This window comes from Hibiscus syriacus, unplaced genomic scaffold (assembly GCF_006381635.1).
Source record: "Hibiscus syriacus cultivar Baekdansim isolate YM2019G1 unplaced genomic scaffold, ASM638163v2 tig00007643_pilon, whole genome shotgun sequence".
Lineage (NCBI taxonomy): Eukaryota > Viridiplantae > Streptophyta > Magnoliopsida > Malvales > Malvaceae > Hibiscus > Hibiscus syriacus.
This window is the reverse complement of record NW_024062141.1, coordinates 45,341-71,260: the sequence shown is the minus strand read 5'-3', so window position 1 is coordinate 71,260 and position 25,920 is coordinate 45,341. Positions and strand designations below refer to the sequence as shown.

Below are 25,920 nucleotides of genomic sequence, written 5' to 3'. Positions count from 1 at the left end.
TTCCCCTTCATTTTCTTTTCTCGTGGAAACAGTTTTGATTTGATTCCTTAATCAAAGAACATACATATCATGAAGCTTAGCTTCTTATCTTGCCATGGTTCGAATTTATAGAGATTCCGAACTCGGTGAACCTTACTTTTTAGTGGTGATGTTTTCTTTGTTGACCTAGAAGTGGACAGTGATCTAATCGATGTGGGATCATTTTCTTCAATACACTATACTTTTGTTATCTTTTCTTGTAAAGTTTCCTCTTTCTGCAACAGAAATGATCAGTGTTTAGGATCCTTGGTGATTTTCATTGTTTCTTCCAATGTTCTTCAATCATGCAACAGTATCTCCCTCGTCGGTCCTTTAAAAACTGTTTTGCAGCTTTTAAAGAACACGAAATAACAGCATCAAGAACAACAATGATGGAGTACAAATAAGCAATCAATTTCCCTTCTGTAGCCATAGAAAAGCTACTGATAAAACCACCATCACCACTGTAATGAATATCATAATAAGCTTTCACAATACGGTAATGGAGCAGTACTTTTGTGGCACTTGTCTTGCATTGCTCTCTCTATATATATCATAAAACTATATATGCAAACCAAAGCCTTTAATCTTTTCAATGAAACAAAGGATTAGTTAAGATCAAATTCAAAATCTAATATCAATTAAGATTTAATTCATTAATAATTTACTTAAATTATCATGGTGTACTTCTTGCATATATTGATGAGTTGAGGGTAAGATTGATGCTTTGCTTTGAAGAGAACAAATGATCATAACTCTACAACAAAAGAAAAAGGAATCTTAAATACCAAGATCGCTTATGCCTTCTTTTATCTTATTTATGATTTCAACACGTTTCATCAAACTACATGCATTCATATACATCGAATATTAAAAAAAAATGGGAAGGGATCAATGATTGAATTTTAAAAATGTAAGGACTTAATAAATATTGGAACTCAAAATTTGTCTAATAATAAAACGTGTATGGACCTAAATTGTCATTAGACCAACAAATTTAGAAGCAGTCCCTTCCACTCCTTTAATTTTTGTCTTTATTGCCCATCTAGCTCAGTTGGTAGAACGCAAGACTCTTAACCTTATGGTCGTGAGATCGAATCCCACTGAGAGCAATTCATAACGGAGGTCTTCCACGGAAACTGCTCCCAACCTGGCGTTAGAGGCAACCTACTACCCTACCCCTTATCCTATTACATATGGGAATAGGTCAGGTAATCGTTGATATAGATAATAATTATATGACATGAAAATGAGAAAGTAAATACACATGACGCAATATATACATGTATTAGAATTTGTGTGGTGTGTATTATTAATATATTCTACATCTCTCTTCACCAAATAAAAAAAATAAATCACATGGTTAACATACAGCTGCAAACCAAAACTAACCCCAAAAAATAAATTAAAAAGATGCAAAAATGGCACAAGAACATCAGAAAATGCACATCAACATCCTCAAACTAAATCCCTATTACATCACATTCCAACTCTTCTTTTAAACTTTCAGAAATTAAACTGAGGACTTCAGAGATTTCGAGCCATAAACATCATCTTCCACGATATCGGTTTTGGTTTCATCGTGTTAATATTATCTAAAACATAAATGCAAAACCAAAAAAAAAAGAGAAAAAAAGTATGAGATTCATTCTACACGAATGTGGCTGTCAAAACACCGTGTTACTGTCACAAACTTTCGATGCCGAGATCATCCTTCATGTCCAAGATGCCAGTGTTTTTACTGAACAGCTTCAAATCTCGAAGATCAAATACCCTTCAAGCTATGAATCAAATAAACAACAGTTGTAATTAGGAACTATTTTCTTAAGAATATAACAGACCGTGTATAATCGAAGTAGTTGGCTTTGAGCAGCACAAGTAAACTTGATAAATGCACGATTAAATAAAGTTTTCTACTCGACACCGGAATAATAATTGTTTCATTATAATTAACAAACACAACCAATAATTCCCTAATTATATATTAAATCAACTCAAAACGTACATTCGATCTTTTATGCATGGTATAACTGTATGTTAAACAAGGGAACTACTACAATAAACATAGCACAAATCAATAATTGGGATGCAGTATATATTCATAATCAGATGAAGATTGCGAAAATATGAATAAAATCCTCATTACATGAATCTTGGCTAGCCTGCAGCATCATTTTGAGATCTTCAATAATTAAGATACATGACTAAAAATATGGAAATGTATGAGCAGTATTGAATATCAAGACTCCCACAAATTCAGAGAAAAGAAAATTCAATAACGATTTTATGGTAATGAATATTCAGAAATACGGCGAGGTAAACATTGTCAAGGAACTTACTTGTTCCATGAAAAACTGAGAGCATACTCCACGGGTAGAAGCAGTCATTCAGGCAAAGTATCAAGAATGGCTAAGAAATGATGACCACGGGACGACCAGCTGAGAAAGATATCAAAAGTGAATGATGAACCTAAGGTTTCAGCAGTTACCGTTTCTTTTCTTATTGATATTAGTTTGAACTGAAAGGTTCTGCTAGAGAAGGCATCAGATAAGTCAATCAGAGGTCAGTCGTCGCCTCTTCCCATAATCAGCACCTCTAGATCTCGAGCGATGTTCCTCCTCCTGAGATAATCGTGACTTGCTGTGCGTCCTTGATGACCGTCCCCTATCCCAATCATTACTATGCTCAGGCTCACGGTCCCTGTACTTATGATGAGCTGCATACCTGTCTTTGTCTTCCCTATATCGGTTCTGATCCCTCTCTTGATCAAGTTCCCTATCATGGTTTCTGTCACGATCTCGAGAGTGTTCCTGATCCCTGTCACGCTCCCTATCACATTCTCGACCGATGTCTCTATCATCTTGGTGCTGTCTTTCTGGCCAATCATGACCATTGCCTGTATCCTTCTCCCCAGTCATGTCCCTATCATTTCCTGGTTCTCTATCATCACGATACCTTCTTTCAGACGAGCCAGATCACTCCTTTTCTGAAGCTCTATCTTTTTCTTTCACAGGGTTTTGCCAACCTCCTCTATCATGACTAGCTTCACCGTGTTGATGATTAAATGCAGCTTCCTCCCCATAGCTAGACTCACTAGCTCTCCCACCACCATGCTCATCACCACCCCATCCACCCATACTAGGGTCTGACCATCCCATATTAGGCCCATCTACACCACTTGAAGGCATCATCCCCATACCATTCATGGACATACCTCTTCCAAAAAATGCAGGGTTAACATGAGGAGCCACTCCAGGCAAACCAACACCGCCAACAGGAGGGAATGAATTTAACATCCCAGAGAATGGAGATGTTAGAGCACCAGGAAAGCCTCCATAACCGCCCATTCTTCCCATAGCTCCACCAAAAGCAGGACCAAAGCCTTGACCCATCATAGATTGTGTATGCATGAGGTCTGGCGCTGCACCAATACCCTGTCCAAAACCATTTCCACCATTTCCCATGATTCCTCTACCGCCCATCCCACCAGCCCTGTTCCTCATAGGACCAACTGGCCCTCTATTTCCCATCCCCTGAGCATTGCCTCTTCCCATGTTCCCTCTCCCATAACCTTTATTATTATCTCCACCTTGATAATTCCCACCAGTTTGAATGTTGATGCCAACAGGCTTGCTTCCAGCATCATTACGGCCCCTCCCAGCTTGTGAAAGAGCAGACTGTGCCATCTGTAGTTTCCGATTTAATTGAGCCTCTCCCCTTTTCTTAACAGTAAATGGTGATGCAAAGGCAACAACACAAGGCCTTCCATTAAACACATGCCCGTTCATTCCCTCCTTACAAGCTGTGGCTGCGGCTGGATCATAAAACTCAACCTGACAATATCCTTTTGACTTCCCACTTGCTTTCTCGTCGAAAAACTTCACTTCCTTCACAGGCCCATACTTGCACAACTCTGACTCCAGTTCAGCATCTGTTGTCCACCAATGCAAATCCCCAACAAACAATATCGTCCCACCACCACTTCCACCAACCCCAGGAGCAGAACCGCGAACAACACTAGCCACAGCCACATTTCCAACACCATTCCCAATCATAGGACCACTTCCACCACCACTGTTCACATTCCCATTCCCGGCTCCTACTTCTCCTTGCCTCATCAAACCCTCATTCTCAACGCCCCCCACATTCCCTACACCTTGCCCCTGCTGTCCGATAGCAGTCAAACCATCTAAATTATCATAGTTATTATTCCTACTCTGCTCTACAGCCATATCATTCAACTTACTCGACGCTTGTGCTAATTCAACCCTAAGCCCACGTCCACCACCACCACCAATAACCGCATTAGGTCCCTTCACATCATTATAAGCACTACCTCTGAACCCTTGACTCTCATGAGAAACCATAGAATCTCCTCTTTCAACACCATCTGCAACCCTAGGATTTGAAACACCAGATTCAGGTGGACCCATTGGCGACACCACAACTTTCCCACAAACATTATTATTAACAACATTATTGAAGATACTAATTTTTTACCCACATTATTATTATTATTATTATTATTATTATTATTATTATTATTATTATTATTATTATTATTATTATTATTATTATTATTAAATATATATTAAATAAATATATAAATAAATAATTACAGACCAATTACAATTGGACCGGTCCAGTTACAAACAAACCAGAACCGGTCCAGATCAAACCAGAAACCCTAAACATTTGGGGTTCCAGTTAGGGTTTCCTAACCCTAATCTAGTCGACCGCCTCATCACAGCCGTTGGATCTGAGAGATCCAACGGTCCAGATTGCTCCAGATGAAAACCCTAGGGTCTGATACCCTAGGGACACGCAACCGCTGCTGCTATCTCGCCGCCTCCGCCGCTGCCACGTCCCAACCGAAGGCTCCAGAAGCTCCAACGCCAGCCGTCCACGCCATGGCTACGGGGTGAGTCACCACTGGTAGTCCGGTGACTCACCGAGACCCCCTCTTCGGACCAGTCCGATGGCCACACCGGTGGTGGCTATAAAAACCACCACCCCAACCTGGAAAAAAAAACAGAGACAGAGACAGAAAAAAAAAACGAGATAGACAGGAACAGGAGATCGAGAGAGATACAAAGAAACTAGATACTAAAACTACCAACGATCTCAACAACCATTCAGCAAAGAAACAGAAAGAAAGGAAAGGAAGGAAAGAAACTTACCGAGGAAGCCTCGACCACCGGATCTCGTCAGAACCTTCGAAATACCGAAGGTATTTTTGTAGACTCGCTCCGATTAGGAGCTTTTTAAGGGAAAAGAACACCGGGACCGTCCTTAGGACGGTCCGATCTATCTATTAGTGTGAAAATAAATTTTTCCGGCCACCAAATGCGGTGGCCGGCGGTGACATTCACGGCGGCACACGGTTGCCGTCCGGTGACCGGCTTCCCTCCGATGAGGGAAGCTAGAGAGAGGCGAGAGAGTTTTAAAACTCTCTCAGTTTAGAGAGAGAGAGTGAAATGAGAAATGAGATAGCTGGCCCTTCGGGCCAGCCGTTTTGGGCATAAATAGCCCTTCCCAAACGACGCCGTTTTGGGGAGGACTATTCGTGTAATTAAACAATAGTTAAACCCCGTCCGCAGTCCTCCGAACTTGTAAACTTTACATTTTAGTCACTAAATTGAATTTATAATATTTTTAATTCAGTCTTCGAATTTTAATTTCTTTTATTTTAATCCTTTATATTAAAATAATATATTTAGGATAAATAACAGATTTAATCCCTTAATTTTAATAAATAATATTTTAATCCTTAGTTTATATTTTTAATTTATTTTATTCTAATATCCGAATTTTAGATAATTTTATTTTAGTCATAAATAAAATAAAGAAATAGCATGTTTAATCCCTATAATTTTGATTAATTATAAATTAGATTTTAAATTTTATTTTTACTATAATTTAGTCATTTATTTTATATGTTTTCATTTATTTTACTGCTTTTAAAATATATTTTAGTGGTATTTTTATTTTATTTGTATATATTTATTATTCATAAATATATATAATAAATAGTAATTTTTAAATATTTATTTTTAATATCGAAGAAAGGACAGTCTTAATACAACTGGATGTCCTATTCTGATATTTTAAAATTAAAAATTAAACAATATTATTTAAATTAATATTTATCAATATCAAGAAAAGAGCTGTCTTAAGGCACCTAGAAGTTCTTTTCTGATATTTTTTAAATAAATAAATATTTTTATATATTTTGAAATAATAGGATTATAAATATATTTTTGAATTTTTAAATTTTAACAATAGAGACAATTTATAATTAAAAAGTACCAATTTTGGGCGTTGTAGGGTGCTAATCCTTCCCTAAACGTAATCGACCACGAATCCCTTTTTATTATTAAAAAGAATGAATTTTTGGTTATAAACGCAGATCAGATTATTTTTTTTAATTGATGTTTTCTTAAAATTCTTTTTTTAAAAAAATAATAATTTTTAGGTATTCGACCTACCTGATCCAAAAGGCCGATGGCGACTCCCAAATTATTTTCAAAACTATTTATTCACATCAATTTCCCCGCCAAGTATAATATTTCGTGCCCGGACGAAACCGGTTACGACAACTTGGCGACTCCGCTGGGGACCGGTCAAACTTTTAAAAATCAATTATAAATTGTCTCTATTAATTAAAAATTAAAAGTTAATATATTTAATTTTTAATTCTTTCTTTTCAAAATTTTTATATTTACTATTATTTTCATATATTTATATGTTTTATTTATTTGTAATATTTTATTTCATTATTTATTTTGTCAGAGGTATGAACATTTCTCCTCACACACACACTTGCATTGCTAACATAAAACTCTATAATTGAGTTGTCCCTTTTAAGTGGGAGTGAAAGCGACGTCTTCGTGAGAATTTATTCTCCGTGTCAGACCTAGCAAGTAACTTTCGGGGTTCATAGCTCTATGTCTTCGTGAGAATTTATTCTCCGTGTCAGATATAGAGAAATGTATCCCCTCGAATTGAACTCGATCCACTTTAGTCTGTGATGGACTAGGATTGATTAGAGGTTAGCAACCCAAGGGGGCACTGAATTCTGACTTTCTTGTTAATTTATTTATTAATAATTACATGTTATTTAAATTATTTAAATTTAGAAAAGCATGTTTAAATAAGAATATTTATTAAATGTTATTATTAAATTTCTTTATTATGTAAACTAATTTATTTTCTTTTGTGTGTTCTTATTTTTTGTTTGCATTGCATCATAGGATAAAAGACATTGATCCTTGTGTTAATTGTCTCATTGGAAAGCCTTCATCTATGGATAAAAAGTGTTCAAATCAAGTAATTCTAAACTCAGAAGTAAGACAGTGGGCTGAGGACAAAGACGAGAAGGAGACAGCCTGCAGGATGATTATGTATCTGACTTGGCCAGTTATGCTCCAGTTTCACTAAAAAGAAATGATATGCAAGATTTGCGAAGCATTGGGAAAGTTGGGATTCAAACAAAAAATTGCAGTTTTATCAGACTTACGGAGACATCCCATATTTGCTCTATGTAGAAGTTGATGATGAATTACTCAGAGCCCTAATTCAATTCTGGAATCCAGGGTACAATTGCTTCACTCTCAATAAAGAGGATTTGGTCCCTACTATTGAAATACACAACTTTGCTACATATATGGGCTTTGGAGAATCGAATCTATTCAAAGTCAATTAAAACTCAACCCTTTCGAGTTAAATTAGCAAAGATTGCTGGGGTACGAAGAATGGGTGGCATCCCGTACAAAACAAAAGGCGAAAGTGAAGGCATCGCTTGGACCAACATTAAAGAACTATTCAGAGTCATCCTATACGATTCGATTTATTTGCTCTGGGTATGTATGGTATCGTCATTTTCCCAAAAGTATTGGGATATGTTGAAGCTGCAGTGGTAGATTTGTTTGAACAGCTACCGAAAAGATTAATCCTGCGCAATCCTAGCAGAGACCTTCAGATCGTTAAATGCTTGTAAAGGTTAGGAGGTGGACGATTCTCAGGGTGTACCCAGTTGTTATATGTTTGGATCCGTAGTCATTTCTGGAGGACAGAAAAGGTTTCATACCGACGCTTTAATACGGATTACTCACCATTAAAGAATTTCTGGAGCAGGAATGGCCGAAAGAAATTAAGAAAGATATGGATTAATGCCTTTCGAAATCTACAAAGCAATGACGTGATTTGGCGAGCCCCGTGGCAAATCCAAAGGGAATTCTTTTACAGATGTGGAAATTACAATGGATAATGTTGCGGATTATGGGGAGAATTGGATATGCACCACTTCTGGTCATAAGACAGTATGAAGGTCGTCATTTGTACCTTCACTGCTGGGTTACAGTCATCTGAATTCGCATTCCACATCAAAAATTATAAAAGTATATGGAAGCCGTTACAGCTTGGAAAACACTTTTTGTATCCGAGCTAAAGCAGCAAAAGAAATGCTAACTCCTGATTATGAAGAATGGAGATCTGTCAGGAAAACGAAAATTCCTTTACCAGATCAAATGAGGATATCTCTATGGAAGATCGCATTAAGGTGGTTCCGTCAGAGATTGAAATCTTGAGAGCTGAGTTTGAAGCAGAAAGAGAAGGCTGGTCGAAAGAATTAGAGCAAATGAGACAAGATAAAGCTATGTTGGGGGTTGACATGAATTTCATTCATCACAATGTGCAATGTTGAGAAAAGATAAAGAAAAAGGTGAGGATGAGTACAGAGCCTTACAGAAAAATTACCAGGAGTTATATAATCGGAAAGCATCAGGATCAAGCCAAGCACAATACAGATGAATAAAGAGTTGAACATCGAAAAAGACGAGTTGAAGATCTGAAAGGAAAAATAGCCGTCTACTCAAAAGCCTGAGAAAGGAAAACAAATGGAAGATTTTGAGGTCGACAGAAGAGCGAATTATAAAACACAAGGCTGAGCATCGCGAGATCATGATGAAATGCAAAGAGAAGAGATCGAGTCAAAGATGTAGAAGAAATGAAGAATGACATCTTTAATAATTTGAAGGTGAAAAAATATCATGTTCAAGGGATTTGAATCTGAAATGAACCAGTTGATTGCTGAACTTGAAGTCAGAGGCCAAAGATGGAAGAATCCAATGTTGAAAAAGAAAATGGGAGCTGGAAGAAAAAATTTCAACACCAGATTTGAGGTAGAGCAGAAGTGGCTAGAAATTGGATGCGATGCAGAAACAAAGATGTGCAGATCCAGAAGCTTAATCAAAGAACACAAGAAGCACGAACAAAACTTGAAGAAGATCTGGATCAGTCTAGAAATAAAACTCAGAGTTTAATGCTTACATTTTTGCAACTTGAGAATCATTGTTTTCAAGAAAAGGTTCGTCTAGGGCCTAATGACCTCAAAGAAAGTAATGAGGAAAATGCTTCACTGCGAAGACGCATTAGAGATCTTGAAAAATTCTGCACAATTGTCAAGTCAGAATCACTGAGTTAGAGCAAACTCTTGAGAATGAATAACATGCAAAGTCAACTGAGTTCTATGGAAAGAAGTGAAGAAAGAAGCAATATAGGTGTTCGAGGCCATGGTTCAATGAGTGAAGTTGCTAGATATGTTGGGGAACTAGCTGTTGAAGCCAAAATAATTGAGCATCAAGTTTGATCCAGTTTCTAAGTGCGGAAAGAAGGTGTCATGGTTAATGAAAGAAATTATAGAGCTTAATAGGAAAGCTATGCCTTATCTGTAGTTATGAACTATTATAAAACTTTTGTATGCCGATGAAGTTGTTCTATGACAGTTAACTTTTTGGGATCAATACCTTTTTGCATACATACATTTTGCATACATTCATCATTCATTTCATAATTTTCTTTATGAATAATTTATTATTTTATTTTATTAAGATAAATTCATAATTAAAATTTGGAAAAATAATATTAAAAGATTTTTCAATCGCATTATTCTGGCCAAAGAGAAATACAACATCACTACGGTACGACAACACTACTAGAGAATTATGGAGGATAAAATACAGCGTATTGAGAACAACATCATAAAGAACAAGAAGAAATGAGATGAAGCTGGAAAAAATTGAAGCCAGTATGCAAATTCACAAGACAGTATGATGAAGAAATAGAGGACTTGTTTAAAAGGCAGCTATCAGTGGAAAAATGCATGAAAATCCTGTATCTTTCGACCAAGAACCCATATATCCTCTAGGTTTTCCACCAGAACCAATTTATCATTCTGGTACTACACCTATACAAATCAATGCTCGTACATCTGCATTTCAGAAGCTAAACCACATGAAAACCAACAAGTGGATCCTGCATCTTCAAGCAAAAATCCGCTTATATCCGATGTGAAAATAGGGGATATTAATACTGAGCATTTGATCCCAGATTTGAATGAGCTGAATGAGAAACAAAAGTAAATGAAGAACTGACCAGACAGATCAAGAGCTTAGAAGAACGAATGAAATCCGTGGAAATAACTGAATCATTCTATGGGTTTGATGCTAGTGAGTTGAGTTTGGTTCCAGGCCTAATCCTCCCCATCAAGTTCAAAGCTCCCGAATTTGATAAATATGACGGTACTACATGCCCTTCATCCCACATTACTATGTTGTCGAAGAATGGCAGGATATGTGAAGGACGAGAAATTGTTAATTCACTGCTTCCAGGATAGTTGACAGGACCGGCTTTAAAATGTATACTCAATTGACCAAAGCCAACATTAGATCCTGGAAAGATTTGGCTAAAGCATTTTAGAGCAATATCGCCATGTAACAGACATGGTCCCCGATAGATGGACTCTCCAAATTTGGAGAAAAGAATAATGAACATTCAGACAGTATGCCCAGAGATGGCGTGACACGCGGCCCAAGTTCAACCACCTTTGTCAGAAAAGAAGCCACAGTAATATTGTTCATACCTTGAAGGCTCCTTATTTAAATCATCTAATGGGGAATGCAACCAGAAATTTTGCAGATTTGTCATTTCTGGAGAACTCATGAAAATGTCTTAAAAGTGGCAAATTGAATCAAATGAGGGGTCTAGTTCCAAAAGACCTACATACCGAAAAAGAAATGAAGTCAACAATGCAAATTCTTACAGCAAAAATTCATCGAAAAGTGTTACAATAACCCAGCCAAGGGTTAAGAAAGAGGAAACAAACACTAATCGAACAGAGTCCAGGGATCTCGAAAGAAATGAAAGGTTGTCTTTTACACCATTACCAGTACCATATGCGGAGATCTATGATTCACTATTAAAAGCAGATGTCATAAGGCCTTATCCTTTGTTCCCATGCAACCACCATTTCCTCCTTGGTATGACAAAAGCACACTGTGTTTACCATGAAGGAATACAGGTCATTCTATTGAAAACTGTTGGCATTCAAAAGGGTGGTTCAAAATTTGATCAACACTGGGAATTGGAATTCAATACACCATCTGCATCAAATCATCCATTGCCAAATCATGGAGAAAAAAAAACGTAATGCAATTCAGGAAGAGAACAGAAAGAAAGCAAAAACTGACATTTCTGAAATTAAATCTCCGTTTATTTGGATATCCAACAACTCTGTAGCCGGTATAATTCCACAACAATTCGGCCAAAGCAGAATGAAGGCAAAATTATTGTGAATATCATCAGGAGAAAGGGCATAAATTCAACTATGTCCTGATTAGGATTTGGTGCAAAAATTGATGAACAACAGAGAAATAGAATTCTTTGAATAAGAACCAAGAAAAAAAGATGTTTGCTCATCAGAGGATTCTAAACCAAGTCAAAGAATAAATGATCTTGTGATTATTAATGTGAAATCATCTACGGTGATTCCTGCACCATAAAGCCGAAAGTAGTTATCACACTCCTCTACCATTTCCATACAAAGATACCCGCAGGGTACCTTGGAATTATACTACCATGTTCAATGGTAGGAGGATTTGTTTCTCTAGAAAAAACAGAAAGAAAATACAAAGTCTGAGTACAACATCGACGTCTGAAGCAGTGAGCGAGGTCGGTTCTTACGAGAAGTGGGAGATTACTCTCCCGAAACATCCAATGCTCAGAACAAGTGAAAGCAAAAGGAAAAGCCATGGCAATACCTCAGAAGGTATTTGAGGATGAATCCCTTCTAGCATTTAATGAGCCTGTGACAGAAAACAAGCCCAAGAATTTTTGAAATTCTTGAAACATAGTGAGTATAGTGTGGTTGAACTACACAAACAACAAGCGAGAATTTCTATTCTTGATCTCTTGATGAATTCAGAGGCACATAAATGCTTTGATGAAATCCTCAATCAAACATTTATCCCCGAGATATATCCCTCAATAAACTTGACAGAATTGTGGGACATATAGCCGCTGACAATTACATAACGTTCACAGATGATGAAATACGGAAGGCGGAATGGGTCAGTAAAAGCTTTGAACATCACGACACATTGTCATGGTCATGTGTTGCCAGAGTATTGATTGACAATGGATCCGCTCTCAACTTGATGCCTCTAGTTACACTTCAAAGAATGCCTCTGGATCAATCACATGAAGAGTTTATCAGAATGTAGTACGAGCATTTGATGGTACTCAAAAAGAAGTGCTTGGGAAATGAAAATACCGTTGTTAATCGGCCCAGTCGTGTACAATATTACTTTGTGGTGATGGACATCCACCCCATATAATGTCTATTAGGAGGCCATGGATTCATTCAGCAGGAGCCGTTCCTTCTTCATTACATCAGAAATTGAAATTTGTTGTTGATGGACAACTAATATGCGTGCTGAAGAAGAAATCATTGCGTCTGTAACAAGCGATGTTCCATATATCGACACCAATGATGATGCTCTTGAATGCTCTTTCGAGCTCTTGAATTTGTAAATGCACCTTTATTGCAGAAGGAAGCAAAATTCCATATCCCAGATTGTCTGATTGCACCAAGATGACGTAAACAAACTTTAGCATCGGAGCTAAAGGGAAAGGTCTAGGAAAGAATCTTCAAGGGATTTCAGTTCCTATCAGTAAAAGATGAAAAAGACCGTTTTGGGCTAGGGTTTAAGCCTAATCTTCAGCAAAAGAACAAGAGATGAAAAGAAGATGTGAAGACAGAAAGGCAAAATTGAAAGGGAAAGAAATCATATGGGAACACATGTTTTTTCCACAGTTAAAGACCACATTCATCAGGGGGAACAATTAATGTAGAACAGCAGCTTGTTGAAGCCTTTAAAGAAGAGAAGTTGACGAAAGATCAAGACATAGTTGAAGAAGCTATGAATGGTTTATTTATCAACATGATCATGAATAACAGCAAAACTGGCAAATACTTGGATAGGATTCACCCATGTCTTCCTGGAGAAACACTCACAATTGGACCACTGAAGATCTTCCTATAGTTTTTAATATTAATGCAGAGTAATATTCAGAACTAATCTTTATGTTTAGCTCAAATATGAAAACTTTTTGTTATCTTGTAAAAGAAATTATGTTAATATAAAAATTTTCTTTAAAATTTTCAGACGTAATCCTTACATTTTCTTACATTTTTACATTTATTTATTTCATAATTTACTATATTCTTTCAGAAATGTCCGACTTAAATTTGCAGGTGTCACCATGTTAATAGCATGTTTATTCCTAAATTTAATCCAGTGATAATTTAGAGCAGCCCATATGTCTGGAAGAAATCAATAGGTGTGAGGATGAACTGGAATGTGTGTTCCTACTGAACTATTAAGATTGGTAGAAAAAGAAGACAAACAAATTCTACCCACAAAGAAAGGTTGAGACTGTGAATTTGGGAACAGATGAAAAAAAAGAGGTGAAAATTGGTACTACTCTGACCATCCAGATAAAGCAAGAATTGATAAATCTCCTTCAAGAGTTCAAAGATATCTTTGCCTGGTCTTATCAAGATATGTCTGGTTTAAGCACAGATATAGTGATACACAAGCTTCCAATCAATCCAAAATATAAACCGGTCCAACAAAGCTCAGACGAATGAGGCCAGAAATGTTGTTGCAAATCAAAGAAGAAGTGATGAAACAAATCAATGCAGGTTTCCTACAGGCATCTAAATACCCAGAATGGGTAGCCAACATTGTTCCCGTACCAAAGAAAAATGGGAAAGTTCGAATGTGTGTGGATTACAGAGATCTCAACAAAGCTAGTCCGAAAGATAGCTTTCCATTACCCCACATAGACACACTGGTGGACAATACTGCAGGGCACGCATGGTTTTCATTTATGGATGGATTTTCAGGATATAATCAGATAAAGATGAATCCTGAAGACATGGAAAAAACAACATTTGTAACCATGTGGGGCACATTCTGTTATAAAGTGATGCCATTTGGATTGAAAAATGTAGGGGCAACGTATCAAAGAGCCATGGTAACTTTGTTTCATGACATGATGCACAAAGAGATTGAAGTATATGTAGATGACATGATTGCCAAATCCCAAACTGAAGAAGAACATATTCAAAATTTGAGGAAGCTTTTCCAAAGATTGAGGAAGTATCAATTAAAGCTTAACCCCGCTAAATGCACTTTTGGGGTAACTTCCGGGAAACTTTTGGGATTTGTAGTCAGCAAAAAAGGAATCGAGATTGATCCAGATAAAGTCAAAGCAATTCAAGATCTTCCACCACCCAATACAAAAAAAGAAGTTCGGATTTTTGGGAAGATTAAATTTATATCTCGGTTCATTTCTCAATTAACTGACAAATGTGATCCAGTGTTCAAATTACTTCGAAAGAACAATCCTGAAGTCTGGAATGAAGAATGTCAAGAAACTTGGATATTATTAAGAATATTTATCCAATGCCCCAATTTTAGTATCACCAATGCCTGATAGACCATTAATTCTCTACTTGACGGTCTTCGAAAATTCGATGGGATGTGTACTAGGACAACATGATGAATCTGGAAGAAAAGAAAAAGCTATTTATTATTTGAGCAAGAAATTTACTGATTGTGAGTTCGATATCCACCAATACAAAAATTATGTTGTGCTTTGGTGTGGACTACTCGAAGACTCAACAATATATGTTTATACCATACTACTTGGTTGATATCAAACTTGATCCTTTGAAATTCTTAATGGAATCACCAGCTTTGACAGGCAGAATGGCTAGATGGCAGATGTTATTATCTGAGTTGATTGTATATGTCAACCAAAAAGCGATAAAAGGAAGTGTCATAGCTGATTTTCTGGCCAGTCGTGTATCAAATGAGTATCAGCCTTTGAACTTTAATTTTCCCGATGAAGATCTATTGTGCATATCCATGAATGAAGAAGTCAGAACAATGATGAATTTGCAACTTGGAAGCTTTATTTTGACGGAGCATCTAATGCTTTGGACGAGGAATTGGGGCAGTGTTAATTTCTCCAGAAAATATTTATTATCCCTTTACGAGTAGACTGGAGTTCTTTTGCACCAATAACATGGCAGAATATTAAGCTTGTGTCATGGGATTGAAAGCAGCTATAGAAAGAAAAATCAAATTTCTCAAGATATATGGAGATTCATCGTTAGTGGTGTATCAATTGCGAGGAAATGGGAAACAAAAGACCCCAAATTGTTTGGAATACCGAAATTTTACACTCGAATTAGTAAAAGAATTTGAGAGAATTACCTTCAATTATCTCCCTCGAGAAGAAAATCAAATGGCAGATGCTTTGGCTACATTAGCGCTATGTTTCAAGCAACTAAGAAAGTTGATATGATGCCAATCAAAATGCAAGTTTATGAAATTCCTGCACATTGTTATAGTGTGGAAGAAGAGGTAGATGGTAAACCATGGTATCATGATATCCTGCAATATATCAAAAATCAAAGTTATCCACCAAATGCATCGGAAATTGATAAAAGAACTTTGAGAAGAATGGCTGCTGGATATTTCTTGATGGAGAGATTATGTATAGAAGAAGCAATGATCAAATGCTATTGAGATGTTTAAATACCAGCAAGCTCGAAATGTCATTGAAGAAGTACACAGTGGAATATGTGGAACACATGCAAATGGTCTTCCATGGCCAGAAAGATAATGAATATGGATACTATTGGGCTACTATGTACACAGATTGCATTGATTATGCAAGGAAATGTCATAAATGCCAGATATATGCAGACAAGATTCATGTACCCCCATCTCCTTTACATGTATGACAGCACCCTGGCCATTTTCTATGGGGAATAGATGTCATTGGAGCATTACACCAAAAGCATCGAATGGGCATTGTTTCATCCTTGTGGCAATTGATTATTTTACCAAATGGGTTGAAGCTGCTTCATATACCAATATTAAGAGGTTCACAGTCTGCAAGTTCATAAAGAAAGAGATAGTTTGCCGATATGGCCTACCAGAGAGGATCATACAGATAATGCTCTGAACCTGAATAACAAAATGATGACCGAACTTTGTGCACAGTTTAAGATCAAACATGCAAATTCAGTGGCATATCGTCCAAAGATGAATGGGGCAGTTGAAGCAGCAAATAAGAACATCAAGAGAATCATTACAAAGACTACTGAAACTTACAAAGATTGGCACGAGAAGTTACCTTTTGCTCTATATGCATACCGAACTACTGTTCGAACATCTACTGGGGCAACGCCTTTTTCTTTAGTCTATGGGATGGAAGCAGTCTTACCAATTGAAGTTGAGATTCCATCGCTTCGAATATTGAGAGAAACAAAATTGGATGAATCTGAATGGATCCAAGCTAGAGTTGATCAATTGACCTTATTGAGGAGAAAGATTGAAAGCTATTTGCCATGGACAGATGTATCAGAAACGGATGATGAGTCTCATGACAAAAAAGTACATCCAAGAGAATTCCAAGAGGGTGATCTAGTACTAAAAAAGATCTTACCTATACATAAGATTTCCGTGGAAATGGATGCCTAATTGGGAAGGGCCATACGTTGTAAAAAATGCCTTTTCCGGAGGAGCATGATCTTAGCAGAAATGGATGGAAAAATTCTGAGAAATCCAATAAACTCGGATTCTGTCAAGATATTATGCTTGAAGAAAAAAAAAAGAAAAAAAGAGAAAAAGAGGGGCAAGGTGAAAACTCGCAAAGAGCATCTTGTAACCAAAGAAGGATTTGAGTTGAAAACCTGAAAAGGCAGCTCAAATGCAGGTTGATATTAGGCATCTGGCAATTGAACTCTCTTAAGATTTTGATAGTTTGGAAGAAACTTCACATCTACAAGCATTTCAACAACGTTTGAGATCTTCCAGACAAAAGCTTACATCATCTCTAAATTGTGTCAACTTGATTAATTTAGAAATACTTATGCTTATAATTTGTTGAGACATTTGAATTTTATCATTCTTATGTTTGCCATAACTTTGAATACAATTCTATTTATTTCAAGTTCATTTATTTGAGATTCAATTTATTTTGGAAATTCATTTATTCTTCTATGATTTAACATAATTTTGAAATAAATTAAAGATTTCTGAATATCCTTAGTTAATACTTTTAAATACGTGGAATACAAAGTAAGCAAATCATCACCATCTTGAACAGGTCGAATTTGACAATTCTACTCATCAATTGCTCCAATCGATCACCATTTAGGTCTTGCACATCTGTTTTCAAAATATACTAAGACAGTAGAAGGCAACCTTTGTAGCTTTGATTCCAGTAAAAAGAAACAAGACATTGATATCACTGGGAAACATATCTCTATACAGATTCTTGTGTATGGTTTTAAGGAAACCTAGAAGTATTTCCACCTCATCAGGTTCAAGTGGAGCAACTTTATTCCTTCCAACCCATACTAGATTCCATTTTCAGCACTCATTAAGAACATACTTCTGGACACTTGAAGGTGGCTCATTGTCATAAGCTTCAAGAACCTTATAATCCTTTCTGTCAATTTGAGACGTCATGTACATGTTTATAAACAGTTCACTTTGTTCTTGGATCACATGAAAGCCATCATTTCTTTGTCAATGGAAAAGCTCAGCACATGGAGGAAGCAAAATAAGAAAATCTGTTCTTAATTGGCAGAATTATGAATATAGCCCTTTTCAGTGTAGTAGCATGGAAATACTTCGAATCTACAAATTCTGGCTCTACATCAAATAAGTATGTGATATCCTAGTCCAAACATTAACTGAAAGATGAATTTGCCAATAGCATCTTCTGGAAGTGTTTCTTTGAGTTATCTGATCTGGTTGGACAGAACAATCATTGAATTTAGAAGATAATTTGTTAATAGCATCTTCTGGAAGTGTTCTTTGAGTTATCTGATCTGGTTTAGCAGAACCAATCATTGAATTTAGAAGATGAATTTGTAATAACATCTTCTGGAAGTGTTCTTTGAGTTATCTGACCTGGTTAGCAAACCAATCATTGAATTGGGAAGATGAATGTGCTCATAGCATCTTCTGGAAGTGTTCTTTGAGTTATCTGATCTGGTTTGACAGAACAATCATTGAATTTAGAAGATGAATTTGTTAATAGCATCTTCTGGAAGTGTTCTTTGAGTTATCTGACCTGGTTTAGCAGAACCAATCATTGAATTGGGAAGATGAATGTGCTCATAGCATCTTCTGGAAGTGTCTTTGAGTTATCTGACCTGGTTTAGCAGAACCAATCATTGAATTGGGAAGATGAATGTGCTCATAGCATCTTCTGGAAGTGTTCTTTGAGTTATCTGATCTGGTTGGACAGAACCAATCATTGAATTTAGAAGATGAATTTGTTAATAGCATCTTCTGGAAGTGTTCTTTGAGTTATCTGATCTGGTTTAGCAGAACCAATCATTGAATTGGGAAGATGAATATGCTCATAGCATCTTCTGGAAGTGTTCTTTGAGTTATCTGATCTGGTTTGGCAGAACCAATCATTGAATTTGGAAGATGAATGTGCTCATAGCATCTTCTGGAAGTGTTCTTTGAGTTATCTGATCTGGTTTGGTAAGAACTACAGAACCAATCATTAGAATTAAAAGATGAACTGCATGATCGTCTTCATAAGAAGTTTCTTTTCAAGCTTCTTTTGCTTATTCCTTTCCCAAAAATCATAGCACAAGTTTCGCCTTTGCTTGTAACTGGATCATCACATAATGGCTTCCCATCTTTTACCGAAGAAAGCTATTTGAAGTTTCAGCCTCTGAGAATCACATTTTTGTCAAGTATACAGTTTATTCTCTCATCAGAATCAGAAGTCAAGATTTCTCGGTATTAGAAGAACTATCGATATCTGTGAATCATCTTGAAAGGTCACTTCATAATCAGATGAATGTTTATCAGAATCAACATGTTGCCTGAATACAAGCTTTTCAAGAGCCTATACTATTGAGTTTTATTCTCAAGAGGTTTTTGTGACATTATAACTACATCTATATTTGTCAAAGATGATAGATTCTTTGTTTTGAAGAAGAAAGATCTATTGGGTTTTTACAATTGAAGAAATACTCAATTCACCAATCTGAAATCAAACAACTTAACATTCATGCATCATATTTAGGCATTTGCAAAAATAGATGCATTTTCATTCATTTTATTCTTGTTGAATTTTTAACAGGAATTTCAAAGATTTTAGCAAAGATTCAAATCTATCATTTGATGGATTGATATTCAAGAGAAGGTTCATATGAGAAGAACTCATCTGAAGAAGGAAGAAGAAATTCATAATGAGAAGAATTTGTTCAACCTTCTGCTAATTCTATCACTTGATGGATCAGTTTTTCCAGAGAAGGTTCATAATGAGAAGAACTCATCTGAAGAAGGAAGAGAAATTCATAATGAGACGAATTTGTTCAACCTTCTGCCTAATTCTATCACTTGATGGATCAGCTTTTCCAGAGAAGTTCATAATGAGAAGAACTCATCTGAAGGAAGAAGAAGTTCATAATGAGAAGAATTTGTTCAACCTTTTTCCTGAATTCATCAAATTGATGGATTATCTTTTCCAGAGAAGGTTCATAATGAGAAGAACTCATCTGAAGAAGAGAAGAAGTTCATAATGAGAAGAATTTGTTCAACCTTTTTTCTGAATTCATCAAATTGATGGATTATCTTTTCCAGAGAATGTTCATAATGAGAAGAACTCATCTGAAGAAGGAAGAAGAAGTTCATAATGAGAAGAATTTGTTCAACCTTTTTTCTGAATTCATCAAATTGATGGATTATCTTTTCCAGAGAAGGTTCATAATGAGAAGAACTCATCTGAAGAAGAAGAAGAAGTTCATATGAGAAGAACTTGTTCAACTTTTGCTTGAATTCATCATTTGATGGATCACATTGCCAGGTAGAGTTCATAATGAGAAGAACTCGTCATCTGAAGAAGGAAGAAGAAGTCATAATTGAGAAGAACTTGTTCAATCTTTTGCTTGAATTCATCATTTGATGGATCATCATCCCCAGCAGAAAGTTCATAATGAGAAGAACTCATCTGAAAAAAGAGAAGAATTTATCATATCTCCATTATAATCAAGTGAAGCCAATGGATAAAAAATTTTTTATCTTTTCATCTTTGCCCTATTCTTGTTAACACAAGAATGAGCAAAGAGGGGCAGCTGAAGATATAATTTTTTACCCACATTACTATTATTATTATTATTATTATTATTATTATTATTATTATTATTATTATTATTATTATTATTATTATTATCATTATTATTATTATTATTAATATATATTAAATAAATATAAAATAATTACAGACCAATTACAACTGGACCGGCCCAGTTACAAACAAACCAGAACCGGTCCAGATCAAACCAGAAACCCTAAACATTTGGGGTTCCAGTTAGGGTTTCCTAACCCTAATCTAGTCGGCCGCCTCATCACAGCCGTTGGATCTGAGAGATCCAACGGTCCAGATTGCTCCAGATGAAAACCCTAGGGTCTGATACCCTAGGGACACGCAGCCGCTGCTGCTATCTCGCCGCCTTCGCCGCTGCCACGTCCCAACCGAAGGCTCCAGAAGCTCCAACGCCAGCCGTCCACGCCATGGCTACGGGGTGAGTCACCACTGGTAGTCCGGTGACTCACCGAGACCCCCTCTTCGGACCAGTCCGATGGCCACACCGGTGGTGGCTATAAAACCACCACCCCAACCTGAAAAAAAACAGAGACAGAGACAGAAAAAAAAAACAGAGATAGACGAGGAAACAGGAGATCGAGAGATACAAAGAAACTAGATACTAAAACTACCAACGATCTCAACAACCATTCAGCAAAGAAACAGAAAGAAGAAAAGGAAGGAAAGAAACTTACCGAGGAAGCCTCGACCACCGATCTCGTCAGAACCTTCGAAATACCGAAGGTATTTTTGTAGATTCGCTCCGATTATGAGCTTTTTAAGGGAAAAGAACACCGGGATCGTCCTTAGACGTCCGATCTATCTATTAGTGTGAAAATAAATTTTTCCGGCCACCAAATGCGGTGGCCGGCGGTGACATTCACGGCGGCACACGATTGCCGTCCGGTGACCGGCTTCCCTCCGATGAGGGAACTAGAGAGGCGAGAGAGTTTTAAAACTCTCTCAGTTTAGAGAGAGAGAGTGAAATGAGAAATGAGATAGCTGGCCCTTCGGGCCAGCCGTTTTGGCATAAATAGCCTTCCCAAACGACGCCGTTTTGGGGAGGACTATTCGTGTAATTAAACATAGTTAAACCCCGTCCGCAGTCCTCCGAACTTGTAAACTTTACATTTTAGTCACTAAATTGAATTTATAATATTTTAATTCAGTCTTCGAATTTTAATTTCTTTTATTTTAATCCTTTATATTAAAATATATATTTAGGATAAATACAGATTTAATCCCTTAATTTTAATAAATAATATTTTAATCCTTAGTTATATTTTTAATTATTTTATTCTAATATCCGAATTTTAGATAATTTTATTTTAGTCATTAAATAAATAAATAAAGAAATAGCATGTTTAATCCCTATAATTTTGATTAATATAAATTAGATTTTTAAATTTATTTTTACTATAATTTAGTCATTTATTTTATATTTTCATTTATTTTACTGCTTTTAAAATATATTATTTTAGTGGTATTTTTATTTTATTGTTTATATATTTATGTATTCATAATATATATAAAATAGTAATTTTTAAATATTATTTTTAATATCGAAGAAAGGACAGTCTAATACAACTGGATGTCCTATTCTGATATTTTAAAATTAAAAATTAAACAATATTATTTAAATTAATATTTATCAATATCAAAGAAAAGAGCTGTCTTAAGGCACCTAGAAGTTCTTTTCTGATATTTTTTTAAATAAATAAATATTTTTATATAATTTTGAAATAATAGGATTATAAACTAAATATATTTTGAATTTTTAAATTTTACAATAGACAATTTATAATTAAAAGTACCAATTTTGGGCGTTGTAGGGGTGTTAATCCTTCCCTAAACGTAATCGACCACGAATCCCTTTTTATTATTAAAAAGAATGAATTTTTGGTTATAAACGCAGATCAGATTATTTTTTTAATTGATGTTTTCTTAAAATTCTTTTAAAAAAAAAATAATTTTTAGGTATTCGACCTACCTGATCCAAAAGGCCGATGGCGACTCCCAAATTATTTTCAAAACTATTTATTCACATCAATTTCCCCGCCAAATATAATATTTCGTGCCCGGACGAAAACCGGTTACGACAATTATCATTCCGGTTAGCATTATCCTTAATTTCCTCATTTCTAAACACTAAATCTTCGTTTTTTTCTTAAAGAATGAAGAAACCCTTCGCCAACATTAACGTCGTTATAAAGATCCTCATAATCATCATCTTCTTCACCTAGAAAACCCTCGTCAACAACAGCTGAGATTGCTTCGTTTCTATGCATCAGTTCCATCTGATCCCCTCCATCTCCCTCATCCATGTTTTCCCCTCAAAATTCCCAAAAAATATATATGTCTCCTTAACCAATTTCAAAGCTTGCAACTTTCCTCCCTGATTCCTGGGAATAAATGAGAGAAAGCCTAAATTTAATAAAATCCTATCATGAATCAACTGAAACTCATTAATGAATTTAGGGATCTTACCAGAATGGTTGAAGTGAGAGACCGAAGCGAGAGAAGGAAGCGAAACCCTAACTTGAAAGTTTGAGAAATTACATTGGATCTTTTTTGTGTGGGATTTTCATTTTTAGTAACGGTACAATACTATCGTTAAGCTTTCAAATGCCATTTTTTTCAATTATTATAACATTTTTATATAAAAAAAACTCATTTCACGTTATCAGGATTCTATTAAAGGCTTAGTTAGGGATATTTTATATAAAAAAAACTAGAGAAATGTTAATGCCTGGTTTAATTTTTCTCTTTTGAAAATTACGATGTTTTTTTATGATATTTGATAAAGTAATTTACAAATGTAAGGTTTTGTTAGAATGTTAAGAAAAAAAGAATTTATGTTAAGAATTTTTTAAATGACGGTCGATGGATTTACTAAAATGGTGTACAATTATTCATGACTTTAGATAAAGAATAAATTGAATAAACACAAAAACTAAACATTAACTAAACTAAATGAAAAATTAAATTAAAATAAATTTATTTTGTACATAAATGAACATGCATATTTATATGTCGAAGGCATGTGTACGTATATTTGTTCTCTAACTACCGCATCACATAACTGACACACAATCATTATATACATAAATAGGGATAGACATCATAGTGTAGTCGGAGGGTCATTTAGCATCTCGAAACTCACACCCATCTATCATATCCAAGGTACTCTAGATAAGACCCGGATCACTTAGCATCAAAATCTTCATCTAGAAAGACCCTCATTGTCCAATACCTAAGATGCCTATGAAATCACATAGCATTGGAGCCTATGTCTTGCTAGCCTACTCCTCAGAGTACTTGGGATGCCTTCAGGGTCACATAACATCGAAGCCAATGCACGACTAGCATTTTAAGTGTTTTAGCACTAACTTGGATATATATGGATATTTATAATAAACAAGAGATCATCATATGCGCATAAACATACAAGGGTGCCTGTAGGCCTAACGCATCAATCAATGCCACACAAAGACAGTTAAGGTAGCTCGACTACTCACTAACATAGTTCATCACAACCGGGTGATGTCATCCCCTTACCTGTTACTATCTTGCTCGTTCTCTCACCTAGAACGTTATGCAATACTTAATTATCTTTTAGTGTTTTATGCCCTTAAGGCACTTAATAGTCATCTCTACGTACTTGGTATATCATTACTAGCCTAAATCTCGACTCGAATTGGTTAATCGATATCGACTCTCTAGTCGCTCTCATCATATATTCCCTATCATATATTCCCTGAATCCATCCTTGAATTGGAGGGACGACTTGTACGTTATTGAAATCTACAAGTAATTCGGGTGTCCTTATTATTTTTCTAGTATCAAACAAGGTATGAGCTTTATAGAATTTTACATCTTAAAATTCTTATGATTATCATACAATTTATTCAATGTTTCCACTTGTAAACTTTATTGAGATGTTTCGGTTACCTTAGACCCTTCCCGAGTCTTTAAACTAAAACATGACTTTCTGCCTGAAACTGAACGATAGTATTGATAATATTCCTCATAGTATTGAAACTGATATCGATACCAAATTGGTATATTGTAATCTAATATTATTTAATTCAATATTGATTCCCTTACTTGGGGTATTGATACCCTTCGCATAATATCGATACTCCTTTGAGTACCGATACTAAAATAGGCTACTGGAATTTGAGGACTTAACATGGTATCGATACCCCACCCTTGAGTATCGATACCCAACGAACAATATCAATACCCCATGAATAAGTATTGATACTCCCAGCCAAAAACTTTGATATTAGTTATTTATATTATCTTTACTGAGTATTCACGAACACACTCTCGTTAAGAGCTAAATGTCTCATATCATTATTATTACAGTGTTATCTCGCCATTATTATCAATCACAATATTTTCAGACTCCTCCTTCGAGTCTCAATTCATTACCCAGTCACTAAGCAATTTCACTTTTACTAGTATAGGTTATTTCATTCACTTAGGCCCATAAGGGCAATTTGGTAATTTTAGTCCCCTAAAGACATTTTAGTAACCTCCCACACTCGAGCTAAATGCTCGATATCAATTGATATTAAATCCCTCACTCTCGAATCTTCGAAATGGATATCGAGCCTTCAATATGGATACCGACTCATCCGGTATGGATATTAATATATCATGTATGGATACCATAGCCCTTCGGTATCGATACCAAACTTCCAGTATCGATACTACAACCTTCCGTATTGATACTGAGACTTAAAAAGCCTAGTTTTCACCTAGAATATGAACAATATCGATATTGTTCATACAATATCGATACTATAACCCAGAAATACGTTCTTTGGCTCGGAAAACACCCCCCAAACTCATCTCAAACACTTATTTTAAGGTCTAAGTTGGTTATTAAAGCTTATAAAAGCCATTAGGGGTCATCATACATCATTTTTACTCCAATCTAACACCAAAAACGTCCATAACAACAAATCAAGAACCCAAGCCCCCACATGCTCTTCCACCCCATACAAGTAAGCAAACTCATGTAGATGACATACAAGTAGTAAGGAAGAGTTATAATGTGTTACCTCAACTCCTAGTAACCCAAAAACGTCTATAACTTACCCAAAGATCAACTTTTCTTTGACCTAGCTCAAATGAGGGGTTTCTTACACCACTCTTCTATCACCCAAAAGTCACCCAACGATTCCAACATGAAATGAAGGAGACTAGATGTTAAACAACGACTATAATATATGGAAATTAGATAGAAACCATGGGAAGAGTCTTTGGATCTCAAACCCTCCTAAAATCCCATGGGAGTTCAAGAACACCATTGAAGAAGATGGTGAACTCTTTATGAAGCTAAAGAACTCT

At 35.8% G+C, this 25,920-nt stretch overlaps 1 pseudogene; it reads right to left on the bottom strand.

The window, feature by feature from the left end:
- Window positions 1–1,444: 1,444 nt before the first annotated feature.
- On the bottom strand, window positions 1,445–23,154 carry LOC120201570 (annotated as a pseudogene).
- Between the last annotated feature and the right edge of the window lie 2,766 nt (window positions 23,155–25,920).